Here is a 19502-nt window from a genome sequence, read left to right on the forward strand (position 1 = left end):
CTGCACACATCCAGGTGTTTATGTCATTTTTTTAAAAAAACAAATGTTAGATTGGGTGACTAACTTGACAGGACATGAGGAATCTCTTCAAGAGGAATCAGATTTTCTTCAGGATACGTCATCCAGAGACAAGAGCCAAGGGATGTAGAAACCCAGGGAAGCCTCGCGTCCCCACAAAGCCCGCCGGCCAAATCCCGAAGGGGCTCCACCGGGCCAGCTAGCCCGGAGCAGTCCGCGTTTTAGACTTAGAGGCGCGCGACTGCGCGCACCCGGCTGGAGCTGCGGAGAGGACCAATGAGCGGGCGCTCTCTCCGCTCCGGCTCGGGATTGGGCAAGCCGCGCCAGCCTCTCACGGGCGGGGTGGGACTCGGATCCGCGCGCCCACTGCGCCAGAGTCCCGGGGGCGCGTGCGCGGTCTCGCGACGGCCGCAGGGGCCGGTCTCGCGCGGTCTAGAAGTGGAGTTGCTGGCGGCTGCGGCGGTGACGGCGGCGACGGAGGAGGCAGGCGGTGGGGCGGGGGCGGGGACTAAGGATTCTGAGGTGGGGAGTCGGGAGTTTCTGGATTCTTTATCCGGAATTTCAAGGGCCGCCGGAGGGCTGTCGCTTCTGCAGTGCGTAGGAGCGGCCGGGGCGGGAGGCTCCGCGGAGCCGAGGCTTGGAGGTAAGAGGCGGATCGGCGGCGGCTGGGCTGTAGAGATCTTAATCAACAGGTCCCTGGGAGCGCGGCGGGGGAGGGGCGGGCGGCCGGGCTCCCCTTCCCCCACACGCTGCGCAAACTCCGACCAGCGGGAGACCCCTGGCAGCCAGGCGGGCTTCCTCGGGCGCGCGAGCTGCGGCCGTGGAGGGTGTGAGCCCAACCTTTGTCCCTCGGAGCAACGCTGCCTGCGCGGTGCCCGCTCCTTCTCCTTGGCTGGGCATGCACCTTGGCGCGGGCCACAGTCAGCCGAGCCCGAGGTGCAGGGGGCGCGGCGGGGAGTCGTCTGCCCCCTGCGCCCTCTCTCCGAGGTCGCGACGCGCGGGACTTTCTCCCGGCCGGGTCTGGGAAATCGGCGAGGGAACGCTTTCCTTTAGAAGTCAGAATGTAGTCAGCGTTCCTCTGCCTGACTCAGCTGCTGGTATTCTGCTCTTTGCGTTCTTAAACACGCAAACAGTTCCTGCTTCCTTGTGACCACTTTTAAAGAAAAGCCTAGTTTTGTTCATGGTTTCTGATACTTTAAGGTTGCACGTTGAACTTTGAAGCCTGTAAATTGTTATAACCTACGTTTAATGAAGTTTGCTTTAAACGATCTTTGTAGTAAATTATGTAACTTTCTAATGATCATAACTCACCTTCTGTTGATTGACATACAGTAATGTGTACGGAATGTAGGTTTCGGTCAAAAGGTTTTTCTTGGCAGTTTATGCTAAAATTAAAATCTGATGGCTAGGAAGTTTTTAGATGTAGTATGGAGTGTGTGTTTTGTCTCCATACTCGTTTAGAATAGTAAGAATTTAGATTTGGAAAGTCAATTGAACAAAAATTTTGAAATTTTGATTTGACTGACGCAGTGAAAGGTGTTAATATTTCTGATTTTTTAAAAAAGCAATATCATGTTTTAATGATAGTTTACTAATTATGCTTTTGGATTATACCAGAAGTTAATAACCTGTTAAATTATGCAATAGGAACAAATGACGTGTTGGTTATTGGTGTCTTTGAAGTATTGGTGGTAATGAAACTTATTAAATAAGCTTCCTTGAATTAAGAACTACGATTTTTTTTTTTTTTACTAGATCCCTGTGGACATAGCTATTGTGGATAGGTTTTATAGGCTTTCTATTTGCGGCAGGATGAGCTATTAAATTATAATATAAGAGATTTATAGATAAAACAGGCAAAAATATGAAAAGCAATTCATTATTTTATCTTTAAAAATCTGGTAAATTTTACCATGTACCTGAATTACTTTTGGCAAGACGGACTTGAACTTGACAAATTAAGGTGGATTGATTAACATTAACTTGTTTTGGAATGTTAAAACGGGAGAGAATATATAAGTTCTACTTGAGGGTGACCCAAGTCAGTACAGTGGGTTTAGCTTTTACATGATCTTGAATTATGATTTTGATTAAAAATCTCATCACAGGGGCACGTGTTTTCAGGATCTCCTGAGGGCTGTGTCATGGAAAAAATAAAATTTATCACCCATTCCAAGAAATTTGATCAATTTTATATATTATTATACTGAAATGCCCTATTTCTCTGATATTTTCTGATTTCAGAGTGTCTAGAAAAAAATAGTATCTTGACATATGTGCTTATATAGAATATAATTGTCTTTTCTTTTTTTTTTTTGTGAGACATAGTCTCGCTCTTGCCCAGGCTGGAGTGTAGTGGCGCGATCTTGGCTCACTGCAGTCTCCACCTCCCTGGTTCAAGTGATTCTCCTGCTCTCAGCCTCCCGACTAGCTGGGACTACAGGTGCTCGCCACCACACCCGGCTAATTTTTGTATTTTTAGTAGAGACGGGGTTTCACCATGTTGGCCAGGCTGGCCTCGAACTCCTGACCTCAGATGATCCACCCGCCTCGGCCTCCTGAAATGCTGGGATTACAGGCGTGAGCCACCGCCAGAATATAATTTTTTTTTTTTTTTTTTTTTTTGAGACGGAGTCTCGCGCTGTCGCCCAGGCTGGAGTGCAGTGGCGCAATCTCGGCTCACTGCAAGCTCTGCCTCCCGGGTTCACGCCATTCTTCTGCCTCAGCCTCCCGAGTAGTTGGGACTACAGGCGCCCGCCACCACGCCTGCTAATTTTTTGTATTTTTTTTTTTTTTAGTAGAGACGGGTTTTCACCGTGTTAGCCAGGATGGTCTCAATCTCCTGACCTCGTGATCCGCCCGCCTCGCCCTCCCAAAGTGCTGGGATTACAGGCGTGAGCCACCGCGCCCAGCCCTTATAATTTTTGATCATATACTTACTGAATCATAGAATCGTTGAGTTGGAAGTAATCTTAGTGGTTATATAGTCTAACCTCTTCATTTTCCACGAAAAAAAAGTGAGGCTTGCAGGAGTTAAGTAATCCGTAGTCTGACTGCTAGTTAGGGGCAGACTTGGAACTACACGAATGCTAAAATGCTGTTCTCCATATTCTAAGTCTCCATATTCTAAATTCAGTGCTCTTCTCAGGATGTCTCATTGTTAGATAAACCAATAAGTTGCCTTTTCCAAATCACTTAACTGGCAGGATTCTTTCTGTCATGGATTTTTTCCGTTTTCTTTTTTAATAACTACTAACTGCAATTCATTCCCCTACTGAAGAATTTTCAGTTTTTTAATATTTCAAACAATGTTTAATGAATATCTTTGTGCATGTCTCCTTGAGCGCATGTGTGGACACTTTCCTAGAATGTATGTATACCTACCTATAAGTGGAATTGCTGATAATAGGTTGATATGTGTTTTCAACATTACTAGCTACACCCAAATTACCCTTTTTAATGCTGTAATCATTTACATTCCTGCAAACAGTATGAGTGACAGTGGCTTCACATTCTTGCCCACACTGGGCATCGTAAGATTTTAAAATTTTTGCTAATCTGGTGGATGAGAAATGATATAATTGCTTCTTTTCTTTAAAAAATATTTAACTCTAATTTACATGAAATGAAATTAACTTTTCATTGTACAATTCCAACTCAGAGAGCTGTGCAACTACCACAATCAAGGTAAAGAACAGTTCCATCACCTATCCATTCACCAGTTGAAGGACATTTGAGTTGTTTTCAGGTTTTTTGTGACTGAATAAAGTGGCTGTAAATCTTTGCAAATAGGTTTTTGTGTAAACCTAAGTTTTTGTTTCTCTTAAGTAGATGTAATATGGTAGGTATAGCCTAATTTTATCTTAAAATTTAAAAAAGACCTATCTGTGGTAGACAGAATAAAGGTCTTCAAAGATATCCTAATCCCTGGAACCTGTGAATATGTTTGCTTATGTGGCAAAGGCTTATTTAGGTTGCTAATCAGATGACTTTAGGGAGATTATTGTGGATTATTCAGGTGGTCCCAGTGTATCACAGAATCTTTAAAAAAGGAAAGAGAGAGGCAGAAGAGTAGAGTCAGGAAAAAAAGATGTAACAATTGGTCAGAGAAGTGCAAAGTTGCTGGCTTTGAAGATGGAGGAGAGCAGGCCACAAACTAAGGAATATGAGTGGTGTCTAGAATCTTGAAGAGGCTCCAGAAAAGAAAGCAGCCCTGCCAGTAATTTTAGCCAAGGGAGACATATGCCAGATTTCTAACCTATAGGACTGTAAAATAATTTCTGTTGTTTTAAGCCACTAAATTTGTGGCAATTTGTTACATTGGCATAGGAAACTGATACATTGTCAAGCTGGGTTTGAAGTGGCTGAACCACTTTGCATTTCCACCAGCAATATATGAGAGGTCAGTTGCTTTACATTCCTGTCAGCACTTGGTATGGTCAGTCTTTAGATTTAGCCATTTTAATAGTATCTCGTTGGGATTTTTCTTTGCATTTCCCCCCATGACTGAGGATGTTGAGCATCTTTTCATGTGCTTATTTGCCATCTGTTTATCTTTGGTAAAGTGTCTGAAACTTTTGCCCATTTTTAAATTGGATTATTGTCTTATTGCTGAATTTATTATTATCTTATTATTATTTCCTTTTTTATTTAGGGATGGGGTCTCACTGTGTTTCCCAGGCTGGTCTCAGAACTCCTGGGCTCAAGTGATTCTCCTGCCTCAGCCTCCCAAAGTGGTGGGATTACACGCATGAGCCGCTGCCCCAAAAGTTTTATATAGTCCTTTATCTTTGTCAGATAAGTGATTTACGAAGATTTTCTTCCACTCTGGCTTGCCTTTTCATCCTCATAACTTCTATACTTCATTACTTTTGAAGTATAGAATTTTAAATTTTGAGAAAGTCCAAATTATTAATTTTTAAAATTTGAATATTGTATCTAAGAACTCTTTGCTCAATCCACGGTCAGAGAGATTTTTCTCCAATTTTTTTTCCAAGTTTTATATTGTAATTTTATTTTTAGATCTATGTTCCATTTTGAGTTTATTTTTGTATAAAATGAGAGAAGTACAAGTTGTTTCACTTATTTGTTTGTCCAGTTCCATGACCATTTGTTTAAAACATGATCTTTTTCCCATTGTATTCCTCTTGTCTCTTTGTCAAAAGCTATTTGACTACATTTGTTTGGGTTTGTTTATGGACTCTTCAATTGATCTATTTTGTCTATCCTTTTTATTTTTTATTTTTATTTTATTGTATTTATATTTTTATTTTTTATTTAGAGACAGGGTCTCTCTCTGTCGCTCAGGCTGGAGTGCAGTGGTGTGATCTCTGCTCACTGCAGCCTTGGCCTCCCAGGTTCAAGCAATCCTCCCAAGTAGCTGGGACCACAGGCGTGCCACCGCACTTGGCTGATTTTTAAATTTATTTGTAGAGATAAGGTCTTGGCTATGTTGCCCAAAATTTTTTGAGACAGGGTCTCACTCTGTCACCCAGGCTGGAGTACAGTGGTGTGAATATGGCTCACTGCAGCCTCAACCTCCAGGACTCAAGCCATCCTCCCACTTTCCCCAGTGGCTGGTACTATAGGTACATGCCACCATGCCAGGCCAATTTTTAAAATTTTTTGTAGAGACAAGATCTCCCTATGTTGCCCAAGCTGGTCTTGAGCAGCTGAGCACAAGGGATCCTTCCACCTCAACCTCCAAAAGTGCTAGGATTACAGGTGTTAGCCACTGAGCCTGGCCTACTATAGGTTTTGTTGTTGTTGTTGTTGTTTGTTTTTGTTTTTTTTTTTTGAGATGGAGTCTTGCTCTCTCGCCAGGCTGGAGTGCAGTGGCACGATAACAGCTCACTGCAACTTCCGCCTCCTGGGTTCAAGTGATTCTCCTGCCTCAGCCTCCCAAGTAGCTGGGATTATAAGCGCACACCACCACGCCCAGCTAATTTTTGTATTTTTAGTAGAGGCGGGGTTTCACCGTGTTGGCCAGGATGGTCTTGATCTCCTGACCTCGTGATCTGCCTGCCCCGGCTTACCAAAGTGCTGAGATTACAGGCGTGAGCCACTGCACCCAGCCTACTGTAGCTTTAAAATAAGTCTTCACATTAGGTAATGTGACTCTTCCACTGTATTCTTTTTCAAAATTGTTATGACTATTTTTAGTTCCTTTGCTTTCTGTATGATATTTAGAATCATCTTGATAATTCATACATTCTGTTGGGATTTTGATTGAGATTGTGTCTAATTTAGAGATCAACCTGAAGATAATTGACATCTTAATAATTTGAGTCTTCTCATCTATGAACATGCTATTTCTTTCCATTTATGTGAGTATTGTAGTTTTCAATATGCAGATCTTGCAAATACTTTATTAAGTCTATACCTAATTATTTTAATTTTTTGGTCCTATTGTAAATGGTAATCTAAAAAAATCAGATTCCAATTGATCACTGATGGTATATAGAAATTAATTTTTGTATATTGACTTTGTATCCTGACTTTCTGCTAAACTCCCTTATTAGCTCTAGGAGCTTTTTTATTTTAGTAATTTTTTTTGGAATTTTCTAAGTAGACAGTTGTGCTCAAAACTTTTCTTTCCTTCTAGTCTGTATGCCTTTTATTTCTTTTCCTTAACTTGCTGTATTGGCTTGGTTAGGACTTCCACTGAGATGTCGAATAGGAGAGATGAGAAGTAGCATCTTTATCTTGTTCACTTTTTTTTTTTAAGATAGGGTCTCACTCTATCCCCAGGCTAAAGTGTAGTGGCGCAGCACTGCTCACGGCAGCCTCGACTTTCTGGGCTCAGTTGATTCTCCCATCTCAGCCTCTTGAGTAGCTGGGACCTACTGCAAGTGCCACCATGCCCAGCTAATTTTTTGTATTTTTAGTAGAGACAGGGCTTCACCATGTTGCCCAGGCTGGTCTCGAATTCCTGGGCTCAAGCGATCTGCCCACCTCAGCCTCCCAAAGTGCTGGGATTACAGGCATGAGTCACAGTGCCTGGCTTCTTGCTCACTTTCTTAAAGGAAAAGTATTCAGTCTTTCACCTTTAAAATATGATATTAGCTGTAGGTCATTTTGTGCATTCTGTTAAGGAGGTTAAGGAGGTTTTCTTCTGTTCCTAGGTTACTGAGTGTTTGTGTTTTAAATCATGAATGGATGTTGAATTTTATCATATGCCTTTTCTGCATGTATTGAGATGATTGTGTGAACTTTTTTCTTTAATCTGTTAATATGGTGAATTACACTGATTTTTCAAATGTTGAACCATATTTGCATGTTTCTGGGACTAACTCTGGGGTTATTTTAAACAAAAATCATTTTGGATTTTTAAAAACTAATATACATTAACATTTATTCTTAAAAATGAAGGAGCAATGTCACATGCCTGTAGCCCCAGCCAATTGGGAGGCTGAGGTGGGAGGGTCGCTTGAGCCCAGGAGTTTGAGTCCAGCTGAGCAACATAACAAGATCTCTTTTCTTAAAAAAAAAGGAAACCAAATATAAGATTTTGTGAACTAAAATACTTAATGAAGTCAGTAGAGTCAAGGTATTCATTAACAGTTACCTACCTACATTTTACATTTTAGTAGGACTTAAATTTTCTTGATTGATTCTACAGTTTGTATATTAGAGGACTCTTATTTAAAATTACTAAATGAGAGCTGGGTATGGTGGTTCATACTGTAGTCCCAGCTACTCAGGAGGCTGAAATGAGAGAATTGCTTGAACCCAGGTGGCTGCAGTGCTCTCTGATCACACCTTTGAATAGCCACTGCACTACAGCCTGGGCAACACAGTGAGACCTGGTCTCTAAAAAAATTTTTTTGAAAATTAGTAATAAAGAAAATGTTATTTGTGTCACTGTAACCAAACATTCCCCATTCTGGGTGGTTTAGATAAGTTGTTTAAATGGACTTGGAGAAGCTAGGCATGGTGGTTTGCGCCTGTCATCCCAGCTACTCAGGAGGCTGAGGCAGGAGGATTGCATGAGCTCAGTTCAAGACTGGCCTGGGTGACAGAGCGAGACGAGTGAATGACTCGATAGTGAATTGTATTTTGAATGAAGATAAAATGATATGATTTGGAGGTTTTTACTTAGAATGAAAACCATGAAGTTAGAAAAAAAAAAAGTAGGCTGGGAGTGATGGCTCACGTCTGTAATCCCAGCACTTTGGGAAGCTGAGGTGGGTGGATCATGAGGTCAGGAGATCGAGACTTTCCTGGCTAACACGGTGAAACCCCATCTCTACTAAAAATACAAAAAATTAGCCAGGTGTGGTGGTGTGCGCCTGGAGTCCCAGCTACTCGTGAGGCTGAGGCAGGACAATGGTGTGAACCTGGGAGGCGGAGCTTGCGGCGAGCCGAGATCCCCCCACTGTGCTGCAGCCTGGGCGACAGAGCAAGACTCTGTCTCAGAAAAAAAAAAAAAAAGAAAGAAAAAAAAGAAAACTCCTTCTTCATACCAGAAAATCAAATGTAGACTCCTGGTTAATCACATAAATGTTCAGCTTAAAGTACACAGTAGAATGATTTCAGTGAAATTTTTTTTTTTTTTTCTTTAAGTGGTAAGGTCTCACTCTGTTGACTAGGCTGGACTTGAACTCCTGGGCAGAAGTGATCCTCCTGCCTCAGTCTCCTCACTAACTGGGACTATAGACACATGCCACTCACACCTGGCTCAGTTAATGTATTAAATCAAAAAGTGTGACGTGAAATAAAAAACAAAATGCTAGTAAGAAAAAGCCAGGTGCCATTTTGTTTTGAACCGAGTGTGTTCCTTCATGAGAAATATGGGTGCATGACACATGCTCATTAAATATATTTTGAATTGTGAGATTTTTTTCCTTCATCAATTCAAGCTACAGAGATAGTTTATTTTTTATGTTAGTTAATTAACTATTTTATTTAGAGATGGGATCTTGCCCTGTCACCCAAGCTGGAGTACAGTGGTGTGATCATACCTCACTGTGGCCTCAAACTCCTAGGCTCAAGTAACTCTCCTACTTTAGCCTCCCAAGTCATTGGGATTACTGGTGTGAGTCACTGCACCTGGCCAGAAAACAGCTTAATTATGAAACAGTAACTTCATAATCAAGCTTTTTAATTTTGTTGTTTTTATAAATTTGGGCTAATTATGATATAACATTATAAAAATTAAAACATTTGGCTTTCTGTCTCATATAATTTTATAGTTTCTTCTTCAGTTAATAGTCTCAAACACCCTCAAAGACATTGAAATTTTGAGGCCTCCAGGGTTCTTGGCATTTTGCTTCTTTAAGGCAGGGGTCAACAACTTTCTGTAAGTATTTTAGCTTCGTGGGCCATATTGTCTCTGTTGCAAGTACTCAGTTCTGTTGTTAGAGTGGCAGAGGTAGCCAAACAAATGAGCATGACTTTTCCAATAAAACTTTACTTATAAAAATAAGGTGTGCCTGATTTGACCTCTGGACTTAGTTTACATACCAACATTTTTATTTTATTTTTTTGAGATAGAGATGGGGTCTCACTGTGTTGCTCAGGCTGGTCTCAAACTCCATGACTCAAGTGATCCTCCCAAGTTGGCCTCCTAAAGTGCTGGGATTACAGGCATGAGCCACCACGCCTGGCCTACATACCAATTTTTTTTTTTTTTGAGACCAAGTCTCACTCTGTCCCCCAGGCTGGAGTGCAATGGCATGATCTCGGCTCACTGCAACCTCTGCCTCCCGGGTTCAAGTTATTTTCCCTCCTCAGCCTCCCGAGTAGCTGGGATTACAGGCACCCGCCATCATGCCCGGCTAATTTTTGTATTTTTGTGGAGATGGGGCTTCACCATATTGGCCAGGCTGGTCTTGAATTCCTGACCTCAGGTGATTTGCACGTCTCGGCCTCCCAAAGTGCTGGGATTACAGGCGTGGGCCACCACGCTTGGCCTCATACCAATGTTTTAAGGCAAAAAATCAGCAGGAGAAATGACAGTAATTGTAGTAATGTAGTAAAAGGAGCCTTGGGGTATTTATTTCATGCTGTAATTCTAGGCCAAGCCTCACTTTTCTCACCTATGACATGTAGCCACCTTGAAAGATGATTGAAAAATTCAAGATGAGATATGGAAAGCACCTAGCAAAATATCTGACACATAGCAGATACTTAATAAATATTCACTTATTCACTTTTTGTTTCAAGACTGCACAGTGCTTTATCACAAACCAACAGATGTGAAATAATTAAGGAGAGTCAGGTTTTTACAGTTTGTAGTATATCTAATAAGTTCAAATATTAGAAATTTTAATTATGTGTTTATAGTTATCTTTTGAGTTATGCTTTTTTGATATAAATCATAATTGGCTTCACAATTTGAGAAACTTCACACAAAAAGTTGAGGATTTTGTGTGAAAACATTATATTTTGAGAGTTTTACATTGTCACAGAAAAGGTTTGAGAATGTAACTTAAAATACATTATTTTGTTTTGATGTAAGAAGTAGGCAATCTGTATTTTGCTTGTGTGTTTTAGAAGTGCCTTTAAGACTGCATTCGTTTAACGTGATTGCTTCCTATGAATGTAGTGAGCTAGGTGCTCTGCTAGGACTTGGTTGTACTTAGAGTATCCATATTTAGATACTCATTTTTGTGTTATGTTTGAAATGTAAGTAACGCTTCGGAAAGTCTTTTTTTCTGAGTTTCTATCAAGATAAAGCTGTTCTATTTTGTTTTTTATGAAGCTGGTTGAGATTCACTAGAGCCATTTTATGGCACACAAATGGGTCACTTCCTACAACTTGAAAACCATTGATGTAGATAGACGAAAGTAACCCTTCTCCAAGAGGCTGTGTTCATAATTTCATTTAAAATTCAGCCACCCACTCTTCCTTCCTCCAGGAACGTTCCATACCCTCCTATTGGCAGTAAGTTTTAGTTCTTAAAATGTTAGTAAAGTATGCATTAACAATTTATTCTTTTTTGTAACTCATCTGTAAATTATCGAGAGCTGTGACTACTGTTTGATGTTCATTTATGCTCAGAAGTACTAGACACTCAAATATTTACTGACCAAAAAAATCTGGAAGAAAATAAGTTATGTGTTAAACAGTGGTTCTTCTGTCTTAGTATTGGAAATCACATTGCCTCACATTGAAAACTGTATAAACTCCAGTTTTTGTGTACTGGACATGCAGATTTAACTGTCTAATATTAAACAAAAAATTCTAGTTAAACAGATTGTTTTGTGACTCTGATAGTCATCTGGGCCCTTCCTCTGAAACACACACACTGTTCATACAATATGCAGGGATTCATGGAAATAAAGTCATGAACCCCGGATACAGGTCTCTGATCCAGGTGATTCATCGACTGTATAAATGACCTGCAAATGTTTTTCACAATAATGATTTGCATAAGGGTAATCAGTACATACTTAGAGTTAACGAAAATAAATTTCATAGTTTTTGTAGGCATCCTAAAGGAATCTTATCCTTCTGTGTTTTATACCTTATCCTTTTATACTTAAAATTTATAGCAAGATTGATAGTTCATTTGACCAAATCACAATACTTTCTGCTTTCCCCTCTTACCCAGAGTTGTATCCCTCGCTGTGTCTCTTAATGTATTATGCCGTATGCTGTATCCTTTGTATGTATTTCTTAAATATTAACAACTACATTTCAAGTTCTTTGTCAGCATTCTCCTTTTTACAAATGAGGAAATTGAGGCTCAGAGAGATTAAATATTTTTTCCATAGTCCTATTATAAGTGATAGAAAGGAGTTGAATTAATTTTATTTGATCCCAAAGCCCTTGGCTTTTCTGCTTTGTCTATAATATAGCCTGCCTTAAGACTTATTTTAACATTGTCTTTTTGGTAAGATTAGAAACTTTTTGATGAAAGCCATTTTCCACTTTACCTAGTGTTTAAAAATGTACATGAGGCTGGCGCAGTGGCTCATGCCTGAAATCCCAGTATTTTGGAGGCCGAGGCAGGAGGACCGCTTGAGCCCAGGAATTTGAGACCAACCTGGGCAACATAGTGGGACCCTGTCTCTACAAAAAATACAAAAATTAGCTGGACTTGGTGGTGTGTGCCTGTGGTCCCAGCTACTCAGGAGGCTAAAGTGAGAGGATTTCTTGAGTGTGGGAGGTTGAGGCTGCAGTGAACCATGATGGCACCATTGCACTTCAGCCTGGTCAACAGCAACAGAACGAGAACCTGTCTCAAAAAAAAAGTAGTTGAATTAAAGTGAAGAACTTTGAGCCTGTAAATTGTAAATAAGCTCCTTAAGGGTAGGGTAGTGGGTTGTATCTTTTTGTCTTAGTATGTCAGCCCTTAATTTGGCTGTGATACAATAAGAAATATATATATTTGGTCTTTGTCCCTGACAGCTGACCTAGAGCTTCTAAATCCCTTGGAATTTTCTTAAGCATAGAGAGTCTTTTGTTTGAATGAGGGTGATAAGAGCATCTTTTGTTTCAGTGAGTCAGCTCTTGGCAGGCCCCTATAATAGCTTCAGGTTAGGGGCTGGTTGCCAGAAAGACCAAGGCATGGGGCCCCACCTTCAACCTCTGGGAAGGCAAAGAGGGGCTAGAGATAGCCAGTCACCAATGGCCAGTAATTTAATCATGCCCATCTAATGAAACTCCTAAATGACAGTGTTTGGAGAGATTCTGGGTTGGCGAATATTTCAAGGTGCTGGGAGGCTGGTTTGACTGGAGAAGGCATGGAAGCTCCACACCACCCGCCTAAACCTTGCTCTTTGCATCTCTTCCATTTGGCTATTCCTGAGTTGTATCCTTTATAATAAACCAGTAATAGTAAGTAAAGTGCCTTTCTGAGTTCTGGGGCCATTCAAGCAAATTATTTTTATTTATTTATTTTTTGTTTTTCTTAGAATCAAGGTCTTGCTCTGTCACCCAGGCTGGAGTGCAGTGGCATGATCATAGCTCACTGCAGCCTTCAACTCCTGGGCTCAAATAGGCGTGCACCACCATACCTAGCTAATTTTATTTTTATTTTTTGTAGAGATGAGGTCTTGCTGAGCTGCCCAGGCTGGTCTTAAACTCCTGGTCTCCAGCAATCCTCCAGCCTTGGCCTCCCAAAGTGCTGGTATTACGGGAGTGAGCCACCATGCTCAGCATTTAGCAAACTATCGAACCTGAGGAGGGGGTCATGGGAACCCCTGATGAATAGCTGGGTGGTGTGAAGTACAGGAGGCCCAAAACTTGTGGCTGGCATCTGAAGTCTGGGGCAGTCTTTTGAGACTGAGCCATTAGCTTGTGGGATCTGATTGTAACTCCAGGTAGATAGTGTCAGAATGAAATTGAATTGTAGGACACCCAGTCGGTGTCCAGAGAATTGGTGTGAGGAAAAGACCCACACATTTGATGTCATCAGTGTTGAGAATGAAAAAAAGCTCGGAATGGCGCATAGTAGATGCTTGGTTTCAATTTGTACTTTTATCATTTATTTGTTTAAACTTTAGCCTTGCTGTGAGCTAAATATTAGAGACTGTTCTGTTCTAGTCATCTCCCATAAACAGATAATTTGACATTTGAAACACAATTTCATTTATTCTAGGTTGGCCATAAATGTGTTTACTGGGAGGAAATCTAACACTTTCACATGTTCTTGATTAGCTTTTTCTACAAAGACATAACCATAAATGTATTAATTTGCTGATGACTTTTTCTTGTTTTTCCATAGGCACATACTGACAGGCTTTACAGTGCAGTTACAGTACTATCACTGACTTACAGTACTTTTACAGATTATAGAGTCAGATGTCTGCAGAAATACTCTCTTGACTTGTGTGTGACAATGAATAGGTTAACTTATCAAAGCCTGATTCCTTATCTGCAGAATGGGGATGCTTAATTCAGTAGGTTTTATTTTGAGGATTGAGATGGTACATCAAGAATGGTAGGCATGGTGTTAGTATATACATATTAAGCACTCTTTCAGTGTTTAAGAAGAGATAGGAGTTGTGTGACTTGGTTGTTATAGTCTGAGTTAATGATGAATAATTATAATTGTATGTTGAGGTCAGCTTTCTAATCTCTGAAATAATAGTGAAAGTCAAATGAGAGAAAACAATTTGTTGTCCTAAACAGTTTACTTATATAGTGAGATTAAGTTCTGTTCAGCTTTATCAGTTTCTCTATTTGACTCAAGAATTACTCTGGGGTGTTTTTCAGTAGGTTGTTTTCACTACACATTTTTAAATAGACTTTAAAAATGACGTAGTTAGGCCAGGCGCAGCAGCTTATGCCTGTAATCCCAGCACTTTGGGAGACTGAGGCAAGAGGACTGCTTGAGCCCAGGAGTTCCAGACCCGCCTAGACAACATAGTGGGACCCTGTACCTACAAAAAATACAAAAAAATTAGCTGGGTTTGCATTCCTGTAGTCCCAGCTACTTGGGAGGCTGAGGTGGGAGGATTACCTAAGCCCAGAAAGTCAAGGCTGTGGTGAGCCATGATTGTGCTGCTGCTCTTCAGTCTGGGCAACAGTGAGACCCTGTCTCAAAAAGAAAAAAAAAAAAAGACATCATTTCCAGAGTTCAGTTTCATTATGGTGATTCAAAATCTTAGGCTTGGATAGAGCATTTGTTTACTGATATCAGTGTGTTTGTGTTAATATTTTGTTTTGTTTTGTTTTTTTCATTTTGAGTAATGGATGTCTTTCGTGTCTTTTTTGGGCCTTATATTCTTCCCCCTCCTTACAAGTTTTCTTAGGATGCTCTTCTTCTACAAGTAACTCCTGTGACATTTTCTACAGTTCTAGTGTGGCATTTACCAAATAGCACGGTATTGGTTTTTTATTTGTTTACTTATCTGATATCTATACTAGATTTTAAGTTTCTTTTTTTTTTTTTTTTTTTTTTTAGATTTTAAGTTTCTTAAGGATAAGGACTCTGCCTCAGCAGCCTTTTTCTTGACAATGACTATCCAAGTTTTTGGTACCAAGTGGGTACTCGCCTTGTTGAATGAAAAGTTTTAGCTTAACTCTTTTTCCTATTAGATTTGCAGTATAGTTATCTTATAGATTGACCTTTTATTCTTATTTCTTGTTTATAAGAATATCCTCATATGCTTTCCTCCCCTGTAAGACTGTCTTGTCAAAATCAGAGCATTACTCATACCCTCAGTCAGCAGTACTACCATAATAAAAGTTAATTGTACTCTAAACCTGTTGACATTTGTATTCTCATTAGCCTTCCTTTCTTATCAGATTTTTCTTTTTTCCTTTTCTACTGATACAGTCTTACTTGTCCTGAAATACTCTCTACTGTCACTGCTTCAGTTTAATTTATAGATAGCACCAGATATGAGTCCTTATTAGTTCTGATAACTCTGAAATAGTTATTTGGTATTTCTTCAGTGACAAGCAAACTATCCCCCCACCTGCCTTTAATGGCCAGTGTTTTTGATTTGCATACCAATAAGCGATCTAGGTAGAGGTAATCATCTACTAATTTGCTAACCTTTGGAACATACTTTTTTCTCTAGTAAGCTGTAAATCACTTGAAGTTAGAAGTTGGAATCTCTGGCCGGGCGCAGTGGCTCACGCCTGTAATCCCAGCACTTTGGGAGGCCAAGGCGGGCAGATCATGAGGTCAAGAGATTGAGACCATCCTAGCCAACATGGTGAAACCTCTTCTCTACTAAAAATACAAAAATTAGCTGGGTGTGGTGGCGCACGCCTGTAGTCCCAGCTACTCAGGAGGCTGAGGCAGGAGAATCGCTTGAACCTGGGAGGCGGAGGTTGCAGTGAACCGAGATTGTGCCACTGCACTCCAGCCTGGCAACAGAGCGAGACTCCATCTCTCAAAAAAAAAAAAAAGTTCGAATCTCTTATAATGCTTTTTTAGAAGCCTGACACTTCACACACGTTTTTCAGGGAAGGTAATTGATTAAAGGGAATGAAGAAAATCTGCATGGAGTACATTGAGAGCAAAGCAATAGCCATGTGAGTTTGGTAATTAGGATTCTTTGAGTTTGTCATTGTGAGTTATTTACATGATGAAAGAATAAATGTAATCAGAATCATGAACCTGACATATTTGAAAGTGTTAGAGGTCCTTTTTGGAATTTTTCATATAATTAATGCTTTTATTCCTTTGGTAAACTGCTTTCTTACATTTTAAAATTAAAAATGTAATATATATGATTTATTTGTGTGGTTGAGGAATTCCTAAATACTAAAGAGCCATGACCCTAATGATTGCGTAAGTGATTTATTTAGAAATTCTTATTTTATTGTTGCACTGCTTATGAAATTGCTTAGGGCTTGAGAGATAACACTTCGATTACTTTTCTTAATTTAAAGGTTCCAGAACGCTTGAAAGAGTTTTGTTCCTGCTATTTTGTTTTGTTTTTGAGATGGAGTCTCGCTCTGTTGCCCAGGCTGTAGTGCAGCAGTGCAATCTGGGCTCACTGCAACCTCTGCCCCCACCCACCGGGGTTCAAACAATTCTTCTGCCTCAGCCTCTCTAGTAGCTGGGATTACAGGCACCTGCCACTATGCCCGGCTAATTTTGTATTTTTAGTAGAGACGGGGTTTCACCATGTTGGCCAGGCTGGTCTGGAACTCCTGACCTCAAGTGATCCACATGCTTTGGCCTCCCAAAGTGCTGGGATTACAGACAGTTGTGAGCCTCTGTGCTCAACCGACTGACTTTAATAAGTAATTGTAATTTAAAGTTTCAATATTTGTTTGTTTTCAGAAAAGTAATATCTTTGTGTTTTTTCCTCAAATTATAAAAGCAACACATACTTTTTTTGTGTGAATATTTTGGAAGATATCCAAATAGTATAGAAGTGGAAAGTAGGGAATATTTGGTCTATTATCCTCATTTTTCAGAGATATTAGTTGAAAACAATATTGTATATATTCTTCTGAATATTTTGTTAATAACTTTATAAACATCTTCTATGTATATTTGTAAAAATGGGATGGTAGATAAACACTGTTCTGAAGCTTGCCTTTTTCACTTGCGTTTGTTTCATGTCAGTTCATAAAGAGCTTCATGCTCTAGTAGTCACAATAAAAAGTAGAAAGATCAGACTAGTCTGGGTATTATATATTTAAAAAAAACAAGTGAAAAGAAACCATGAAATTAATTTTAACAGTGTATTTTATTTAATACAATAAAGGTATATCAAAATTACTACCATTTCAACTTGTAAATATAAATAAATGAGATACTTTATATCTTTTTTTCTTTTTTCTTTTTTTTTTTTTTTGTTTTTTGAGATGGAGTCTCGCTCTGTTGCCCAGGCTGGAGTGCAGTGGTGTGATCTTGGCTCATTGCAACCTTAGCCTCCCAGATTCAAGTGATTCTCGTGCCTCAGCCTCCCAAGTAGCTGGGATTACAGGCATGTGCCACCACACCTGACTAATTTTTGTATTTTAGTAGAGACAGGGCAGAAAGAAAAAAATCTAATAGAGTAAGTAGGAGGACGAAGTGTTCCAGAAACTATTGACACACACACACTCACACACACACACACACACACACACACACACTTGAAACTGATAGGTTACCTGATTTGTTTGAATGTATACATTTAAAAATATATTGATTCTTTTACCAAAGAATGTGGGTATTGTGAACCCAAAATATCTGACAGGTCTCATTTTGCCAAGGCTAAGGACGCGGCTGTGACACAGCCTCAGGAGGTCCTGACGACAGGTGCCCAAGGTGATTGGGGTACAGCTTTTTTAAAATACGTTTTAGGGAGACATGAGACATCAATATGTACATTGGTTTGATCCGGTAAGGCGGAACAACTTGAGGCGGGGGCTTTCAGTTGATAAGAGTTAGCGGGGATCATAAGTAGGTAAGAGACAAATGGTTGCATTCTTTCGAGTCCTTGATCAGTCTTTCACTGAATACACGGTTTAGTCTGGCCCAGTGAATCTGCATTTTTACATAAACCATAGGGCAGAGGAAGCAATCAGATATGCATTTGTCTCAGGTGAACCTCAGAGGGGTGACTGAGTTCTGTCTATCCTTTATCCACAAAGAATTTCCTTGTGGGCAAATGGTGAGGGAGGTATGTAGCTTTTTATCCTTGTAGCTATCTTATTTAGGAAAAAAACCAGGAGACAGGTTTGTCTGACATAGTTCCCAGCTTGACTTTTCCTTGGCTTAGTGGTTTTGGGGTCCTGATACTTACTTTGCTTTCACAGGATGTATTAGTGATTTAAATAAAAAGTGAAACACAACTTGTGGAGAGAGGGAATGTACTATGAGAGACAGCTAAATATTCATCTTCATAATAAATGCTCAACAGATAACTAAAAAAAAAAGAAATGGCATGTATGTATACATAGAACATACACACGTATTTTATATATGTATATATGTATGTATATATAACATACAGCCTATTTCTATACATGTCACTAGAAATATGAAGGTAAGTTTAAGAAGAAACTGAAAGAGTTAAAAGTGTTCTCTAGGCAGAACTCAGGTAGAGGAGGTGAGACATAGAATTGTTCTTCATAGTAGGTTTAATGGAACTGTTGGCTTTTTAAAAAAAATTATACACACATAATTTTGTGTTACACAACTATACGTACAACACATATGCAACACAAAAGTTGTATATTAGGGGCCCCTTATATGGAGTGTGTAAAAACATTGCTGTCACCAAGGTAGTGAATATTTGCATCATTTAACTACTTCATTCTGATTGTCATTGAATAATTTGGGAAAAATCTCTCTCCTCTTGAGTTATTAAATGTTTGGCAATAGGTAGGTGTGGTTTTTCTCTTCTTGTCTTATCTAGTATTTAAATATTCAAATTTAATGCAGCACGTATTGAGTTTCTAATATGAGCATACATAGATAGCAGTGTGCAGGGTTCTCAGAGCCACTACCAGTAGATGGGAAGTCTATAGAATATTTGCAGTCTAGTTGAGAAGATAAGGTACTCATCCATAAAAATTTGATAATAGGCCAGGCACCGTGGCTCACTCCTGTAATTCTAGCACTTTGGGATCCCAAGGCAGGTGGATCGCATGAGCTCAGGAGTTCGAGACTAGTCTGGGCAACGTGGCGAAACCCCGTCTCTACCACAAATACAAAAACTTAGCCGGCTGTAGTGGTGGGTGCCTGTAGTCCCAGCTACTTGGGGGATTGAGGCAGGAGGATTGCAACTGTTGTCCAGGCTGGAGGGTCGTGGTGTGATCACAGCTTACTGCAGCCTTGACCTCCCCAGGCTCAGGTGATCCTCTTGCCTCAGCTTCCCAAGTAGCTGGGACTATAGGCACATGCCACCACAACTGCCTATATTTTGTACTTTATGTAGAAATGAGGTTTCACTATCTTGCCCAGGCCGGTCTTGAACTCCTGGACTCAAGTGATCCACCTGCCTCGGCCTCCCAAAGTGCTGGGATTACAGGCATGAGCCACCATGCCCAGCCTTCAGACTGCCTTGATACTGTTAACTCCTTAATAACAAAGTAATAGTTCTTAATAAGTTATTTTGTTATGCATTATTTG

The 19502-nt window shown here is 40.1% G+C and overlaps 1 protein-coding gene across 6 annotated transcripts in view; it reads left to right on the plus strand.

The window, feature by feature from the left end:
* PALS1 (protein associated with LIN7 1, MAGUK p55 family member) overlaps positions 1 to 19502 on the plus strand; it is a 109045-nt gene that overhangs the window by 12499 nt on the left and 77044 nt on the right. For 2 of the 6 annotated variants that reach the window (XM_057299730.2, XM_003824065.6), the window contains exon 1: positions 384 to 661. The exons of 1 other annotated variant lie outside the window; for it this stretch is intronic. The gene's annotated coding sequence lies outside the window, so the exon portion shown is untranslated. Of the gene's footprint in view, positions 1 to 383; positions 662 to 763; positions 1116 to 19502 lie in introns of those variants that run through there. 3 more of the 6 variants (XM_034937143.4, XM_057299729.2, XM_055097710.2) reach the window with 3 other exon arrangements.

The sequence above is a fragment of the Pan paniscus genome, chromosome 15 (genome assembly GCF_029289425.2).
Source record: "Pan paniscus chromosome 15, NHGRI_mPanPan1-v2.0_pri, whole genome shotgun sequence".
Taxonomy (NCBI): Eukaryota; Metazoa; Chordata; class Mammalia; order Primates; family Hominidae; genus Pan; species Pan paniscus.